A 19,485-nucleotide genomic window follows, 5' to 3' on the forward strand; every position below is an offset into this window, starting at 1 on the left:
TATCAGATTGGCTTCCTTTTTTTGGAGGATAGCATCTTGGTTCTGTTGACCAGTGTGACGCTCATGCCCTGGCCCAGCAATCAAGAAGCCTCGATCCTCACCACTAACACCAGTGAGGGGCATCTCATATAGGAGGAAAGGATAACAAATACACACAGTGAAGTGCAATTTCCCTTAAGAGCACACAGAGACCACAGTCAGTCCGGGGCTGGTCGCTCCCTCACTCTCCAGGTCCCCAATAAGACTCTCCACTGGCATAGCTATAGGTTCATAGGTTCATAGGTTCATAGGTTAGTACTAGGCTAACTGCCCTTGCAAGCCATTTTCAGCCTAGCCAATTATCCCATGAGATTCAAACCCTGTACCTTGTGTTTGTAAGAAAAACTCCTTAACCATTAGGCCACCCTCCCAAACAAGATCTCAGCCTAGTGGGCAAGCTAAAGCCTTCAGCACTCTCTCTGTCCAACCAGTGCTTCATGTCCCTGCCCAGGTAGCTGACACACACACACACACACACACACACACACACACACACACACACACACACACACACACACACACACACACACACACACACTTTGAGAAGAGTTTATACAACCACACAGACACTCCTGGGAAAGGCTGGCACAGGTTCTCCAGCTGTGCCCCTTTTTCCCAGACTATACGGTAGTACCAGCTGCCACCACCCACTAATATTTATCAGCTACTCATAGGCCCTTTAAAGGGTGGCTTTGTACAATTTTACAAAGGCATGCAAGTACTCTAAAGAGCTTAAATTATCTCTACAAAAACAGCCACCGTTGAAAGGGTTTAAAAATATTTAATAACAAATAGTCAAAATACAAGACAATACTTTTTACTACACAGTGCTAGTCAAGAGTTCAGAGATCACAGAGAAATACTTAAAATAGTTCAGTAGTACAGTTCTGACATCACAGAAAAACACCTAGTCTAATCTTTCTAGTTTCTAGCTATTTCTAAGAGAAAACACAAGTCTAAGATAAACTTACATGCAGAGCAAGACAGTGCTTATGAGTTGGATGGTCAAGACAAAAATATTTTACTTGGTTAGTAGAGTGCACTGTTGATACATTTTTTCAGTTCCACATGTAACACTATTTTTACCATTTAAGACAACAAGCCTGTGGTTTACATTAATATTTACAGATGACAGAATTATCTCCAAAATTCTATCTGGCTAGGCCAGCAGCCTTCACGCATCTTCACCCAATCTTCACATATCTCCCCCCCCCCCCCCGGAGAACTCAAGCTAGTTTTTCAAGTGAACCTTGAGAAATGCTGCTTGAGGGAGTTAGGTCTATCTGAGTATACCTTACCCCGTTCCCTGTCTTGAGAGCCCATCTGCATTGGCATTGCTAATCCCACTGCAGTGCTGCACAGACATATCATATGCTTGCAACCCCGGGCTCCACCTTAGCAACTTGACATTTTGCTGGCTGGCTCTGTTTAACCATGTTAGGGGGTTGTGATCTGTCATAACAGTAAATTCCTTCCATACAGATAAGGCTGCAATTTCTGCAGTACCCACACTATGGCTAGACATTCATTTTCTACAGTTGCTTAGCATTCCTCCCTGGGTTGGAGCGTACGACTGAGATAAACCACTGGGTGGTGTTCTCCCTCTGAAGAAATCTGGCTAAGTACAGCCCCCACCCCATGGTTGAAGCTTCCACCTGCACAATAAATTCTTTGCTGTAATCTGGACTGGCTAACACAGGGGGTCCTCCCAAAGCTTCTTTAAGCTTCTGGAATGCCTGCTCACATGCTGGGGTCCACACTACCTTATCTGGTCTGTTTTTCCTTGTCAGGTCTGTGAGGGGAGCAGCTATGGTACTATAACTGGGGTCGAACTTTCTGTAATACCCTGCTTTCCCTAAAAATGCCCTCACCTGCTTTTTAGTAACAGGTGCAGGCCATGCCTGAATGGCTTCCACTTTGGCAGGTTCTGGCCTTATCGTACCACTCCCCACTCTATGTCCTAGGTAGGAGACCTCCGCCATACCCACCTGACATTTGCTTGGCTTAATGGTCAACCCTGCCATTTGTAGTTTGCCCAGCACCTCCCAGACATTCTGAAGGTGCTCTGGCCAGGAATGGCTGTAGATGGCAATATCATCTAGGTAAGCAAGGACAAACCCTCCTGCTCCTGCTAGGATATGATCTACCAGCCTCTGGAAAGTTGCTGGGGCATTCTTCATCCCAAAGGACATCTTTGTGAAGTCATACAAGCCAAAAGGAGTCACAAAGGCTGACTTCTCTCTAGCACTGGGAGTCAAGGGCACCTGTCTTACCCTTTGTAAGATCAATGGTTGTAAGATACTTAGCCCCACCCAGCTGCTCTAGGGCCTCATCTGTCCTAGGCATGGGGTAAGCCTCTGACTCTGTGTGACTATTTAATTTCCTGTAGTCCACACAGAAGCTGGTGCTGCCATCCTTCTTTGGCACCAGCACCACTGGGGAGGCCCAGGGACTTTTGGACTCTTGAATCACCCCTAGTTCCAATATCTCCTGTATCTCCTCCCTCAGAGTCTTTTTGACTCTCTCAGGCACTCTATAAGGGGCCTGCCTAATAGACCTTTGGGGTCCTGTATCCACCTGGTACTGCCCCAGGTGGATGCACCCTGGTTTCCCAGTGAACATGTCCCCAAATCCCTGCAACACTGCTCAGATTTCTCGAACTTGGGTAGGAGATAGTTGCTGGGACATTGCTACCCCTTCCACTGAGGTGTCAGCCCGAGCCTCACTGAGGAGATCAGTCCCCAGATCTCCCTCAGATTCCTCCTGCAATCCACTGCAAATGTTCAGCATAAGAGCCTCCCTATCATGGTAAGGTTTCATCATGTTAACATGGTACAATTCATGCCCCTGCCTTCTGCAGTTCCACCATGTAATTAACATCACTTACCTTTCTTACCACCTTGTAGGGTCCCTCCCAAGCTGCTTGCAGCTTGTTGTGTCTGACAGGAATGAGGACCGTTACCTGCTGCCCCATAGCATACTCTCTAACTCAGGCATTCCTGTTATACCAAACCTCTTTCTGTTGTTGGGCTTCTGCCAAGTTCTCCTGGGTCAAGCCCATAAGTTCCCTGAGCCTTGTCCAGGGGTTTAGGATGTATGCTACAACAGACTCATTGTGAGACTCGCACTCACCTTCCCACTCATCTCAAATTAAATTTAGAGGTCCTCTCACCCTATGCCCATACAGCAACTCAAAGGGTGAAAAACCTGTGGATTCCTGACCTCTCTGTAAGCAAACAACAGATGGGGCAAATATTTGTCCCACTCCCTCTTAAACTGATCTGCAAATTCCCAAGTTTAACCTCTCAACAAAACCATTAGTCTGGAGATGGTAGGGCTTGATCTTCGTGTACTTCACCCCATAAGACTTCCACAGACAAGCCAGCAGGTCTGACATGAAATTGGCACCTCTGTCAGTCAGTATTTCTTTTGGGAAATCTACCCTGCTGAAAATCTCTAACAAAGCATTTGCCACCTTCTCTGCCTCAATGGAGGACAAAGCCACTGCCTCAGGGTATCGTGTAGCATAATCCACTACCACTAGGATATACTTTTTCCATGTGGAACTTGTGGTACTCAGATGACCCACAATATCTATAGCTACCCTCTGAAATGGCTCCGCAATCATAGGCAAAGGCATCAAAGTAGCTCTCACTTTGTCTCCTGCCTTGCCTACCTTTTGGCACTGCTCACAGGTCCTGCAGTACCCTGTTACATCTCTGGAAATTCCAAGCCAATAGAAGTTCTGCATAATATGCCTCTTTGTACGTTTTATCCCCATATGACCTGCAAAGAGAATGTCATGGGCTATGGCTAGAAGTGCCAGATGGTAGGCTCTAAGCACTACCAACTGCTGTACTCTCTCACCTTCTACTCTCCCTCAGGGATCCACTCTCTGTGCAGTAACCCTTTGTCCCACTATACAGATTCCCCTTTTCCTTGAGAATCAGGTGCCTCCCTAGCTACCTGCCACAGGCCTTGCAATGTAAGGTCTGAGAGCTGAGCCTGTCTCAACTCTTTCTCCTTGTAACCCTTCCCAGCTCCCCTTCCACAGGAAGTCTTGCGTCCTCTGACAGTGATGCCTCACTGTCAGCCTGGGTACTACTACTCACCTCTACATTTGCAGTAACTCTGTCCAAGGGACCATCAGTACCCTCAAGCAGCTGTGGCTCACCTTCAGTCTCACTGCTACAGGGTAGCTCCCTCCCTGAAGTAACCACCTCACCAGTCCTGACTGCAAGTATGTAGTCTGTCTGAGTCTCCCCCAGTCTACCAGACTTACTTGCTTGTTTCCAAGCCTGACTGCGTGTAACTGCACAAGCACAGGGTACCGCACTATCAAAATTATTCCCTATCAGGACATCTGCAGGTATATCCTCAAACACACCTACTTGCTGACTTCCTTTTCCACCCTCCTAGTCAAGGTGAACCCTAGCCAAAGGTATTTGGAATGGGATCCCTCCTAAAGCCATGACTGGAGTAGACCAGGCAAGTAGTGCTCCTCTGTAACCATTGCAGGCTTTAAAATGGTTATATCAGAGGCTGTGACTCTCTTGGCAATAGCCTCTTTGCCATTCACTGCAATAGGATATAACCTCTGGTGGTAGTTTGGTACCCTTGTTGTCCCAAGACAACCTACTATTGGCATTTTGTCTTTCCCACTTACTGGCTCCCTCACCTTTTGTTCCTCACCTTGCCTCCATGGACACCTGTATGCCACATGGCCCCACTGGTTCCATTCAAAACATTTAACCCTAGCTCCTGGATGTGTACCTGGACTAGTGGCTTCCCCTGCTACTGGCAGATTCTGTTGGGTCAGTCTGTGCTGCCCACCATGGGTGCCTTTAGACCCATGAGCAGTACTGGGGGGTCACTTTCCTGTGCAGGGCTGCCCTGCTTGCCAGGTATAGGTCACCCTTCTTCCCCAGCTCATCTGAAGTAGCCCATTGTCTCTCAGCTAACCAGATCCTCATGTCCTCAGGCAAAGTGCTAAGGGCTTGTTTCCTCACCAAAAGGTCTGCCAGCCCTTCAAAAGTGGTGACCTGACATCCACTCACCCACCTATGGAAATAAGTGTTCAGTTCAGCAACATATTCACAAACACTTTCATCTGCATTGCGTCTATGCTCAGAAAAGTTTTTCCTATATGTTTCAGGTGTTAGCTTAAACAATTCTAACAAGTGATTTTTAGCAGCAGTATAATCAAAACATGCAACGTCAGACATTTTTGACAAAACAGTTAGAGCTTTACCATGGAGTAAGGGTTTAAGAACCGTACCCAGAGCCTTTGGTCAACACCATACTGTTTGCGCACCCTCTCAAACATATGAATGAAATAAACTGCGGAAGAAATTTACTGACCTGTTGTGCTTCTGGGGTTTAGTTACTCCCTTCTCCATTATCTCCATGACTCTGGTGAAGTGTCAGCATCTCCTTTTCATGCTGCCTCTGCCTCTCCTTTTCCTCAGCTTTCAGGTATAGCAGTTTCTCAGTTTCCTCAGCCTGCAAACATCACAGTTTCTCATTGTCCTCACTCTCTAGATGCCGCAGTCTCTCAGTTGCTTCTATTTCCACATGCCTGGCCTCCAACTCAAGTCTCTTTAACTCCAGATGGATTTTTAAATCCTCTGCAGAAAGGTTGAGCTGTCCATTCTCCGAGGGTATTATATCTCCACTGCCAGTCTGATTGTCCTCCTGGTTGCTGTTTTCTGATGAAGCTATAATCTAGGCTGCAATCAGGTCTGCCTTAGTCAGGTTTCTATGCACCAGTCCCCTAGACTGGCACATCTCCACCAGCTGGCTCCTTGTCAGCTTTTCATACTCCTCTACTGACATGCTGCCTGCTCACCCTGACTAACTAAGCTAACAAAGGAAATAAAACAATTGTGATCTGAACTCTGAGTATTCACTGTGTGGCTGATTTAGAGTACAAAACACCTTCAAAGCTCACTGTACACAAGCTATAGGAATTCACTCTACCCACACCACTACAAGCCAATTAGTATTTGTCACCAATTAATATGTGATATGGATATCCCACCACTGCCAAACAATTAATATGTGATGCCCGTGCCCCTGCCCAGCAATCAAGAAGCCTCAATCCTCACCACTAACACCAGTGAGGGGCATCTCATATAGGAGGAAAGGATAACAATACACACAGTAAAGTGCAATTTCCCTTAAGAGCACACAGAGATCACAGTCAGTCTGGGGCTGGTTGCTCCCTCGCTCTCCAGGTCCTCAATAAGACTCCCTACTGGCACAGCTATAGGGCCCAGATCTCAGCCTAGTGGGCAGGCTAAAGTCTCCAGCACATCTCTGTCCAACCAGTGCATCGTGTCCCTTCCCAGGTAGCTGACGCACACACACACACACACACACACACACACACACACACACACACACACACATACACACACACGCACGCACACACTTTGAGAAGAGTTTATACAACCACACAGACACTCCTGGGAAAGGCTGGCACAGGTTCTCCAGTTGTGCCCCTTTTTCTCAGACTATACAGTAGTACCAGCTACCACCACCCACTAATATTTATCAGCTACTCAAAGGCCCTTTAAAGGGTGTCCAATTATTACTGTGCACTATTATTAGCCAATTGGTAGTATAACCCAGGGCTAAAGCTATTAGAGTGGCTTTGTACAATTTTACCAAAGGCATGCAAGTACTCTAAAGAGCTTAAATTATTTCTACAAAAACAGCCACCGTTGAAAGGGTTCAAAAATATTTAATAACAAATAGTCAAAACAAAAAACAATACTTTCTACTACACAGTGCTAGTCAAGAGTTCAGAGATCACAGAGAAATACTTAAAATAGTTCCGTAGTACAGTTCTGACATCACAGAAAAACACAGTCTAATCTTCCTAGTTTCTAGCTATTTCTAAGAGAAAACACAAGTCTAAGATAAACTTACATATAGAGCAAGACAGTGCTGGTGAGTTGGATGGTCAAGACAAAAATGCTTTACGTGGTCAGTAGAGTGCACTGTTGTTACATTTTTTCAGTTCCACATGTAACACTATTTTTACCATTTAAGACAACAAGCCTGTGGTTTACATTAATATTTACAGATGACATAATTATCTCCAAAATTCTATCTGGCTAGGCTGGCAGCCTTCACCCATCTTCACCCAATCTTCACAGCCAGAATTCCAAAACAGGGCTTTCCATTTTTATCTTGTGAGGTAAATTTGAGGACCCTAATACAGTTAAAGGATGTATCTGTTAATCCTTATCAGGTACTCAGGTTCAGTTTAGTCCAGTTGATCATAATGTAATGTTTGGTAACATAAAATATTAATTAAGAAGTGTAGATCTTTATGTGACAATGGTATCAGAGTATAATGAAGAATTATAAAGCTTCTAGTGATGAGAGTCTAACTGTATTCTTGTTGGCTTAGACTATATTTTAACTTACTCCACAGTGGTTGGATAACTGGCCAACCCCAAAAGATAAGAGTTAAATCCACCTCTATGGATTTATTCACATTACATCCAGATGATTGTAGTGGGAAGTATGATGCTTTCTTTGCTGGTGTCATGTAGGCATTATTTATGATCATAAATTGTATGTAGTATAATTTTTTCAGTTGGCTGAATAAACAAGCCAATTGTTATAGGGATACACGGATCTGGGAATACTGCCTGCCTCCTTAACCCCCACCATCCCAAAAAAAGACAATCACTGTCTGTGCATCCCTCTGGTGTTAGATTGGGATGAAAGCAGATGTTCAAATGGCCACAGTCATATAGTTCAAGTGACTGCTGTCATATGTATACATAGTATGTCTCCTCACTACTCACCCCAACCCCCAAAGGCCTGTATAAGTGAAAAAAATAATGATTACAGTAATGGCATTCCATGTTGTTGCTCCTAGAAAGTTCACTGCCCCTACACAAGCTCTATTAACTTTCTTTGTATGCCTCTGAAGTCTGTAAGAAACAATGACCACACTGTCCCCAGTCCAAACACAATAACCTCCTGTGCACACCTCTAAGATTTAATTGTGATGAAAAATAAATAACCACACATTCCCTGCCCCCCCAACAAAACCTACAGAAACTTTCTGTACACACACATCTGAGAAGGGTTGGTTTTAGAATGGGTGAGGTTGAGAGCAGAAGCCACCACTAAGTCCAAGTCAAAATCCATTTATACAGTCTGGGAGGAGGCCACCAGAATCATAGAAGCTCTCAGTGTCTAAATGTTCTTTGATGCACTTTTATGCCTTGCTTGTGAAGTATAATTACTTGTTAACTGCATTTTTTACTGTTACCCAGGAAAGTAATGTATATGTCTTGGCATTATTGGGCTTGTGCACAGATAAAACACACACACACACACACACACACACACACACACACACACACACACACACACACACACACACACACACACACCATAACACCACTAGTTTTGCTCTTATTTCAGCAAATAGCAATACATTGTGAAACACTGGTACTGCCACAGCAGATCAGTGACTATTGTTTAGCAGTCATCAAACAGCAGCAGGGGTAAATCACTTTTATTTACCTCATTGTGGAGTAATGCATAACTGTCCCTGATTTCACAGACTATCCCTGACTTTGCTTTGTAATTTTGCTCTGTCCCAAGTAAGACTTTTGATTTGGTGGTAAATCATCCAGGAATACAGTCAGCCAATAATCCAGGGATCAGAGTTTCATACTTCTTACTTTCCAAAAATGCATGCTGATGCAAAATGTGTTATTCTGTCCATTCTTGAAGTGAATTTGGAGTAATATTTAAAATGTTCTTCTGATTTTCAGACTTTATTCTCCTATTATTTTTGTCTTTGCCCCAAATTCTTGAGCAATGAAGTTTAGAGTTACAATATCTACTGTTCTGCCAGTATTTATACAACTCCCTGAAATAGAAAACCTTCCTTGAAAATTGGAAACATCAACTCTTCTTAAAAATCCGAGATAAACCCCAAAAATAGGAACTCCGGGCTGCCTTTTTCCCTAGTGCTTCCCTTGCCTGTGTTCATTATCAACTTGATTCTAACATTGTCGTATCATAGCCTTGCTCAGATTAAAGACTGTAATCAGAAAATTAATACTTTTTCCCCTAATTTTTCACCAATCAGAAACAGCTTTTGTGGGGCCCCACACAGTCAAAGATGACAAAGATGATTAAGTCCCCCTCCACAACAGCCATGAGTATTGCAGATACCTAAAGCTAGCTATGTTATCAATTTTAGTGAGGAGAATGTCCATCAGTAGGATTTAACTAAGACAGGAGCACTCAATTCAAGAAACAACTAAAAGACTACTTATATAGCCACTGTATCTGCTCCTGTATCAACCCAGGCTAATCTCTTCCCTGTATTTCTTTTCCCCTATCTTGAACCCCCTACTTACATATCTGATATTTCTTCTTCTAACCCCCTTCTCTTTCTCTTTCTTATCCACTTTCTTAACTAACCTGACTAATAACCACACTTTCTCTCAATTTACCCTCTATGAAATAACTCTCTCTCCCTAACAATTTGATGGTACTTTTGTATCAATGTATAATATTTTATCCTATAGATTTGTTGTTACACCTAATGATGCTAATGTATACTTATACTTACTTCAAAATATTACTGTATTTGTTTCTTTTATATTATTGCCTATGTAAGTATTGTTTTTATGGAGCTTTTCTCCCTGGGCCTCCGCTGAAAATGGGCTCACACCCAGATGGACTATCCCGGTTAACAAATGTAAAATAAATAAATAAATGTCAGTCATAAAATATTTAATAGGACTGTGAAGACTGTTACTTGATAAAATACTGTTACTATAATCAATTCAAAATTTTAATTTTAAAGGAGATATAAATATGAGTTATTATTACCCACCTGGTTTATTAAGTATATAAGACAGAGGTACTAGCTTTTGTTTGTTGTACATAAATGTTACAAAATATCAAAATAGGATAACTTGCTGTGTTTGGGGGGGGGGGCAGGACCAGGGGCTCCCAGCAACTGCCGGATTTGCTGGTAACTAGAGTTGGCTATGTTCATAGGTTCATAGGTGTATACTAGGCTAATTGCCCTGTAGACTTTATAAGCCTAGCCCATAGAAGTGCCCTGGCATCATGTCGCCTGACATTAGTTCCCATTAAAACTACTAATGAAATCATTACTATACAGTTATCACTTCACATAAGCTTTAATCTGATAATTTTACAATACCTTTTCAAACAGGAAAAATATTGTCCAAAACTGGTGAAAACTTTGCCCTGAATGTATAAAAATGCAGGCAGAATAAAATGGACTTTTGCTAAAAAGTGTGTTTTATATGGGTGGATAAGTCCCCTACACACTATTAAGAAAATAATGTATAGTCCTTGAATCTGTACCACTGCTTCCCGTAAATGTGGACAACAACAGTCAAGCAACTTAAGATGTAAATAAATATGAACATAGATCAAGATAAATACACAAGTAAGAGAAATTTGGGCTTAAATTCTTCTATCAAAATAAACACTGCCACCTCTGGATACTGCCCACATTAGCCACACCAAATAAGAGTTACATTAACAGATGCAGAGCAGGGTTATGAGCACTGGTTTCTCAGGCCCTGCTCCACCTCACTTTGAGCTCAATCCCTTTCAGTACTAGGTTATCTGCAGTAACCCCAATTTGACTATCTGTTGCAAACACATATTCACACACACATACACACACTCTACATTTCAAGATGGGCTACTAATTTGCGACCTGCTTCTCCTACAACATACAGCATCTGTATGGCACACATTGAGGTTTCCAATTACAGTATCCATTTTTAAAATGACATAACTGAAAACAATAACTTATTATAATTTATAACTGAGCAGTCTGTCTCACTCAGTGGTAGGTACTAAGAGTTAATTCTCAGATAACAGCATTCTGTTCAATTAATAAATAAGGTACCAGACACTAGATTCTGAAATTAAATAAGTACATTTTTACTAAATTAAATTCAGTGATACAGGTTAAGAAATTAAATATATAGGCAAGATACACTTTTGCACAGAAGACCAAAGCTCTCATCCTCTTAGCTTCAGAGTCAACATCAGGCACAGCTGAAAGATATGCAGAAGACTATAACATAAATGTTTCAACAGGTAAGTAGCATATAGGAAAATGGCTGTCTATCCAGCTACCTATTTTTTAACACCTGGCTAAAAATCTATTGTAGTCTGTCTTCCATGATATGCATTTGCAGAAGACAGCAGGCAACAAAGTAGAAAAAATAAACTCTCTCTTTTTGTAAGTCTTGAGGCAGCCACATTCAAGAAAGTACTGACTGAAAATAACTGCTGACCCCAGATTTCCCTTGAGACAGTTGTTACATTTGATAGCTTGTGGGATGTCTAGAATGGATCGACAGTGGGAGATATATAACTAATGCATCAATATTCAAACATATTCCCCCTTTATGGAATCGCTTTCTTTTACCTGTTAATCAAAATTCAAATTAAAACAATAGACCTTTGTTTTAATAATATAATGCATTAATAATTGAAAATGACTGGTTCAACCTGGCTGAAAGCAACAGTGTTAGGATCAGGGAAAGAGCTAGTGGAAGGTGTTTAGTGTTAGGTGTTAGGTGTTTAGTGTTAGGGTCTGGAATAGTGGTAGGCATAATGCATGTGAGTCTTATTTAGTGCTAGGGCCAGAAATAGGGTTAGGGTTAGCATTAGGGCTTGGGTTGCAGTTAGTGTTACTGAGTTTCCTAGCTGAAGTTGCTAGTAAGCTGTTCTCTATGTGTTCCATATGTGAGTAAGATATTGGGGGGGGAGGCTGAAGGCCCCCGCAGCACTTTACTCATGCATACCCATACCTGCGCATGCACACACACACACACACACACACACACACACACACACACAAACACACACACACCTCTTCCATTAGCATTATTTCCACCCTTTTATCCTTATACTTTACAGCTGAGTCTCTTTTAAATGCTTATTTATAGGATATTTGCATTTATTTTGTAGGGATGAGTGGTGTTTAGTTTTTGGAAAATAAAAATCAAGGCAAGTAAGTTAAAAAAAGTGCCAAGTGCTATTTTTCTATATAGATAGATAGATAGATAGACAGATAGATAGATAGATAGATAGATAGATAGATAGATAGATAGATAGATAGATAGATAGATAGATAGAATGACAAATAGCTATATAGTTAGAAAGATAGATCAATAGATAAATCAAATCAAAGGGTAAAAAGGTCATAGAGACAAACCATTCAGTAAAAACTGCAAGAAAAACCCAGCCAAGAGCCAGAGTCTTCCCACTGTAATACCTTAAACCTCCTGTAATGAAAGCCCATAGGATATATACAAATGACCCCTTAAGGACATACCAGTATTTCAGCTACCCTTAAGGCTTTGAATTAACTCAAACTACCTTACCACTTAGATTACATAAAGTTTATCTCCACATACAACATTATTCACAAAGCCAACAACTGCTCTACTTTTACTCCTATTCTCCATTCCTGCCTCCCTAATTGACTACTTTGATCTAATGTACATCTTTTCAGCATATATAATTCCCACAAATTCTCAGGCCAAGGTCTCTCTACTCATACTGTGTCAATAAAAAAAATGGCATTCTATCCCTTTGAAAATTATATTTATGTCTAATTTCTCCAACTTCAGACAACTACTAGAAAATATCTAAATGAGTCTTGGATCTCGTCCTGCACTGCTCCAGGCTGGACTAGTCCCTCGATCCTTCCTCTCCCAGCATACTTCTTGCTAATTCCTTCTCTTTGAACATAATCCTACTTCTTAGATAAAGGACACATATAATTTTACCTGGTCTATATTACCTAGTAATCTTTGTTCCAAAGAGTACACTCAGTGTGTTTAATGTCATCTCTATGAACTGCAGCCTTTGAATACTTTAACTACTGACAATGCTCTTTTTCAGCTTGTTAAATTTGTTCAAATATTTTCCAGTATGCACAGGATCACAGTGGAAAAACTGAATTTGAGCTTTTTACTTTGTTAATATGTTATTATTCTGTATTAGGTTTTATAATAACTTTATTAAACTCTAGTCATATTATGTCAGTGTGGAACTTTTCTCTCCAGGCCTCATCTAAAAATGGAATATTATCCCAGTTGGACTTTGCTGGTAAATAAATGTCAAATAAATAAATAAATAATGAATAAAAATGGCTTCTGAATGCTCGTTTTTAAGTATTTATCAGTGCATTCAGGCCAATAAAGCCAAATCTCCAGTAGATGTAGCCATATATGTTTCAGTCATTTTATCTATTTATTTAACCTCGTCAATACAGCTTAAGTGGATTGTTTGACTATACCTTAAAAACAGAGCTTAAAATCAAGTCTGATGTTCATAAACATAAGAGCACCTGCCAGTTATCCCAAATAACATGTAAACCAAAGGGCAAAAAGGCCATACAGACACACCATTGAGTAAAAATGCAATAAAGACTCTGCCAAGCCAGAGTCTCCATGTGTAATATCTTAAACCTCCTGTATTGAAGGCCCACAGGATGTATATGCACCTGACCTACTAAGGATATAGCAGTGTTTCAGCTACATGGCTTCTGAATGTCCATGACCTTTTAAGATTAACTCTTTAAATCTTTATGGATACACATTGACCAATAAAGCAAGCACCACTAGCTTTAGATATGTTCCAGCCTTCTTTAAACTTCATCAATACATCACAGGTGGATTGTTTAGCTATATGTTAGAAATACAGAGCTTAAAACCAAGCCTTGTTGAGTCTTTTGGCCTTTCCCGGTTAGGGGTCGCCACAGTGGAACTCCGGTCCACTAATGATTGGCAGTAGATTTTTATGTGCCGAGTTGCCAGCTCTGATGCACAACCTTCAACGAAGGTACACCCATTCAGGCATGTCTCCACACAGAAGACGCTTTAGCTGAGAATCAAACAGGACACCGTCTTACTGTGAGGCAACAACGCTACCGCAGCACCACCACCTCGGTAGCTTAAAACCAAGCCTGATGTCCATAAACATTGGAGTGTCTGCAACATATCCTAAATAGCAAACCAAAGGGAAAACATGTTACATAGACAAATTATTCAGTAAAAACTGCAAGAAAAAAACAGCAAAGCCATAGTCTTCACTGTGTAATACCTTAAATCTTCTGTAGTACAGGCCCGTGGGATATATGTAAATGAAGTGTTAAGGACAATATCACTGACATTTTACTCTTTAAATCTTGATGGGTACGTTCAGGCCAATAAAAGTCTTTATGGGTACGTTCAGGCCAATAAATCCAAACCGCAGTATCTGTAGACGTTTATGATGTTTTGGTCTTTATGTATATGTATGTGTATATATATATATATATATATATATATATATATATATATATATATATATATATACATACATACATACACATTATTTATATATATATATATATATATATATATATATATATATATATATATATATTACAGATAGATATATATTAGTCTATATCAGCTAGTTGAGAGGTCAACCAGTTGAATCAAAACGTACTAAAAAAATTGACTCTGAGACCTTCAAAGCATATTTTTACCCACATTGAAGGGGAGCTCACACACACAGCAGTCATTAGCATGCTGCTTCTCCAAATTTAAAACAGAAAAAACTTAAAAAAAATACAGTTTTTTGAAAAGACAAGTCCTGCACTTCTCATACCCCAAAACTTTATATATACCAACTCTGACAGTGTACAGTAATGGGGAAAGTACATATTCCCGATCCCCACTGTACCACAATCTTGCACACAAAACTAGTTTCATCCCATCTCACAAATGGCAGTATTTCAAACTCACCCAGGTGGGGGGGACTTTGCCCACACCTCAGCTATCTATAACATCTCCAAGATTGCACTACAGTGGAGAAAAGTGAGATGGGGAAGTGTTGGTCAACTAGTTACTTTTCCCATCTCACAGGTTCGATGAAGTGCATGTTCGAGGAATGGACATTGGATGATTTGCTTTTAATGATGTGCCATTCAATGGTTAGTCCATTCAAAAATTAACCATAGACCTAAGTAATCTATATAGCTGACTTGTTTTACTTGTTCTTCCTCCTACATTGTTTTAAAAACATGAGTATAGAAAATAATTGGGCCCTACAAAATAACGCCATATATGTAATAGATAAAACAGTCCTTTTCAAATGTAATCCATCAAAAACCCAGTTAGATATCAACAGCAATATGATGTGCAAAAATTATTTTTGGCATATCTGACAAATATTGTCACAGGTCACAGTAAAAAAATACAAATATTCAAACTGTAAGTTCATATTATCTCATTCCATCCATGTGTTATAATAGCTGTTGAAACTGGAATGTTTCTAGCAAGTCTAACTGCTTTTGCTGAGTACATGTTCATATTGCCTGAATAAAGAAACATGCTGCCATCGCTTGTTTAGAAAATGGACCATGCTGTCCTGTGTTCCTGACTCCTAAACAAATATTATTTTAGTCACTGTCTACCAGTTTGCATAAACTATTCGCATTAGCAGTGAGTTTCAGCATGTCTGTAATAGGTAGTTTATCTCATACTACTCTGTTACTCCTTCCCATGTAGTATATACAAATCATAAATAAAATAATTATTTCTATTAAAAATGTCAGTATTAGAGCATACATAACTGCCTAACTAATCTGCCTTTCTATGTGTACTAGTTCATTGCTCAGCAGAAATCTCATATAGTAAGAAGATCCATATCCTGGAAGTTCTGCCTTCACAACTTAAAATAACCAGAGTTTAAAAATACTTACTTGAACAGTTACCACAAGTTTTAGGGGGATAACAATATTGGTGTTTAAACATACTGGGGCAAATAAAATGCTAACTAGTATAAAGAATCCTTCCCCATGTAGCATACAAGGATAAACCTCTGACTGTTTCCCAGAAAATCTGTGTTTGATAAATGGCATGGCCATAAAGCTCTGATTGTACCCCAGATAACCTGTGTTTGATAAGTGGCACAGCCATAAAGCTCTGATTGTACCCCAGATAACCTGTGTTTGATAAGTGGCACAGCCATAAAGCTCTGATTGTACCCCAGATAACCTGTTTTTGATAAGTGGCACAGCCATAAAGCTCTGATTGTACCCCAGATAACCTGTTTTTGATAAGTGGTACAGCCATAAAGCTCTGATTGTACCCCAGATAACCTGTTTTTGATAAGTGGCATGGCCACAAAGCTCTGATTGTACCCCAGATAACCTGTGTTTGATAAGTGGCATGGCCATAAAGCTCCAATTGTACCCCAGATTACTTTTGTCTTATAAGAGGCATGAACATAAATCTCTGACTGTACCCCAGATAACTTGTGTTCGATAAGTGGCATGGCCATAAAGCTCTGATTGTACCCCAGATAACCTGTGTTTGATAAGTGGCACGGCCATGAAGCTCTGATTGTACCCCAGATAACCTGTGTATGATAAGTGGCATGGCCATAAATCTCTGATTGTACCTGGATAACCTGTGTTTCATAAGATCTGCTGCCATAAAGCTCTGATTGTACCCCAGATAACCTGTGTTTGATAAGTAGCATGGCCATATAGCTCTGATTGTACCCCAGATAATCTGTTTTTGATAAGTGGCATGGCCACAAAGCTCTGATTGTACCCCAGATAACCTGTGTTTGATAAGTGGCACGGCCATGAAGCTCTGATTGTACCCCAGATAATCTGTGTATGATAAGTGGCATGGCCATAAATCTCTGATTGTACCTGGATAACCTGTGTTTCATGAGATCCGCTGCCATAAAGCTCTGAATGTACCCCAGATAACCTGTGTTTGATAAGTGGCACAGCCATAAGGCTCTGATTGTACCCCAGATAACCTGTGTTTGATAAGTGGCATGGTCATAAAGCTCTGATTGTACCCCAGATAACCTGTGTTTGATAAGTGGCATGGTCATAAAGCTCTGATTGTACCCCAGATAACCTGTGTTTGATGTGGCACAGCCTTATAGCTCTGATTGTACCCCAGATAACCTGTGTTTGATAAGTGGCATGGCCATAAATCTCTGATTGTACCCCAGATAACCTGTGTTTGATAATTGGCAATGGCCATAAAGATCTGATTGTAACCCAGATAACCTGTGTATGATAAGTGGCATGGTCATAAATCTCTGATTGCAACCGGATAACCTGTGTTTCATAAGGTCCACTGCCATAAAGCTCTGATTGTACCCCAGATAACCTATGTTTGATAAGTGGCACAGCCATAAAGCTCTAACTGTACCCCAGATAACATGTGTTTGGTAAGTGACACTGCTTTATAGCTCTGATTGTACCCCAGATAACCTGTGTTTGATATGTGGCATGGCCACAAAGCTCTGATTGTACCCCAGATAACTTGTGGTTTGATAAGTGACACTGCTTTATAGCTCTGATTATACCCCAGATAGCCTGTGTTTGATAAGTGGCATGGCCACAAAGCTCTGATTGTACCCCAGATAACTTGTGTTTGATAAGTGGCACGGCAATGAAGCTCTGATTGTACCCCAGATAACCTGTGTATGATAAGTGGCATGGCCATAAATCTCTGATTTTACCTGGATAACCTGTGTTTCATAAGATCCGCTGCCATAAAGCTCTGATTGTACCCCAGATAACCTGTGTATGATAATTGGCGCAGCCATAAAGCTCTGATTGTACCCCAGATAACCTGTGTTTGATAAGTGGCACAGCCATAAAGCTCTGATTGTACCCCAGATAACCTGTGTTTGATAAGTAGCATGGCCATATAGCTCTGATTGTACCCCAGATAACCTGCATATGATAAGTGATTTGGTATTCACACATTTGTTTTTTCACTTTGGTAATATAGACCCTTACAATGCCATTCATTAGCAGACTGGAGTTCCGCTGTGGCGACCCCTAACTGGGAAAAGCTGAAAGATATACTACTAGTAGAATACTGAGGGTTTATTGGTACTGAAGATAAATAAAACAGAAAAAAATGTGACTGGACTGGCTGATGTGAAAGGGTCAGAAAGGTTTGATTAAAGCCATATTCAGTATTCTAGACAGAGCTGGAGTTGCTCTGCAGTATGCACCAGAAAAGGTTGCACAGATGGTTAACATCTGTGCCATGATGTAAAACATGACAACATCCAACAGTATACACCAGAAAAGGTTGGACAGATGGTCGACATGTGTACCATGATGTACAACATGATAACATCCAACAGTATGCACCAGAAAAGGTTGAACAGATGGCCAACATGTGGATCATCATGTACAGCATGACAGCATCTAACAGTATGCACGAGAAAAGGTTGAACAGATGGTCAACATGTGCACCATGATGAACATGATAACATCCAACATATGCACCAGAAAAGGTTGCATAGATGGCCAACATGTGCACCATGATGTACAACATGATAACATCCAACAGCATACACCAGAAAAGGTTGAACAGATGGCCAGCATGTGTACCATGATGTACATGTTAACATACAACAGTATGCACCAGAATAGGCTGCACAGATGGTCAACATGTTTATCGTGATGTACAACATGATAACATCAAACAGTATGCACTAGAAAAGATTGCATAGATGATGATCATATGTACCATGATGTACAACATAACATCCAACATATGCACCAGAAAAGGTTACATAGATGGCCCACATGTGCACAATGAGGTACAATACGATAATATCCAACAGTATACACCAGTAAAGGTTGAACAGATGGCCAGCATGTGTACCATAATGTACAACATGACAACATCCAACAGTATACACCAGAAAAGGTTCAACAGATGGCCAGCATGTGTACCATGATGTACAACATGAAAATATCCAACAGTATACACCAGAAAAGTTTGCACAGATGGCCAACATGTGTACCGTGATGTACATGATACATTCAAAATATGCACCAGAAAAGGTTGCATAGATGGCCAACATGTGCACCATGATGTACAAGATGATAACATCCAACAGTATATACCAGAAAAGTTGAGCAGATGGCTTGCATGTGTATCATGATGTACAACATGGCAAAATCCAACAGCATGCACCAGAAAAGGTTGTACAGATGGCCAACATATGCACCATGATGTACAACATGATAACATCCAACAGTATGTACCAGAAAAGGTTGCACAGATGGTCAACATGTGTACCATGATGTACATGACAACATCCAACAGTATGAACCAGAAAAGGTTGCACAGATGGTCAACATGTGTACCGTGATGTACAATATGACAACATCCAACAGTATGCACCAGAAAAGGTTACATAGATGGCCAACATTTTTATCATGATGTACAACATGATAACATCCAACATATGCACCAGAAAAGGTTGCATAGATGCCCAACATGTGCACCATGATGTTCAACATGATAACATCCAACAGTATACACCAGAAAAGGTTGAACAGAT

This window comes from Protopterus annectens, chromosome 6.part0 (genome assembly GCF_019279795.1).
Source record: "Protopterus annectens isolate FY-2018-M chromosome 6.part0, PAN1.0, whole genome shotgun sequence".
Classification (NCBI taxonomy): domain Eukaryota; kingdom Metazoa; phylum Chordata; order Ceratodontiformes; family Protopteridae; genus Protopterus; species Protopterus annectens.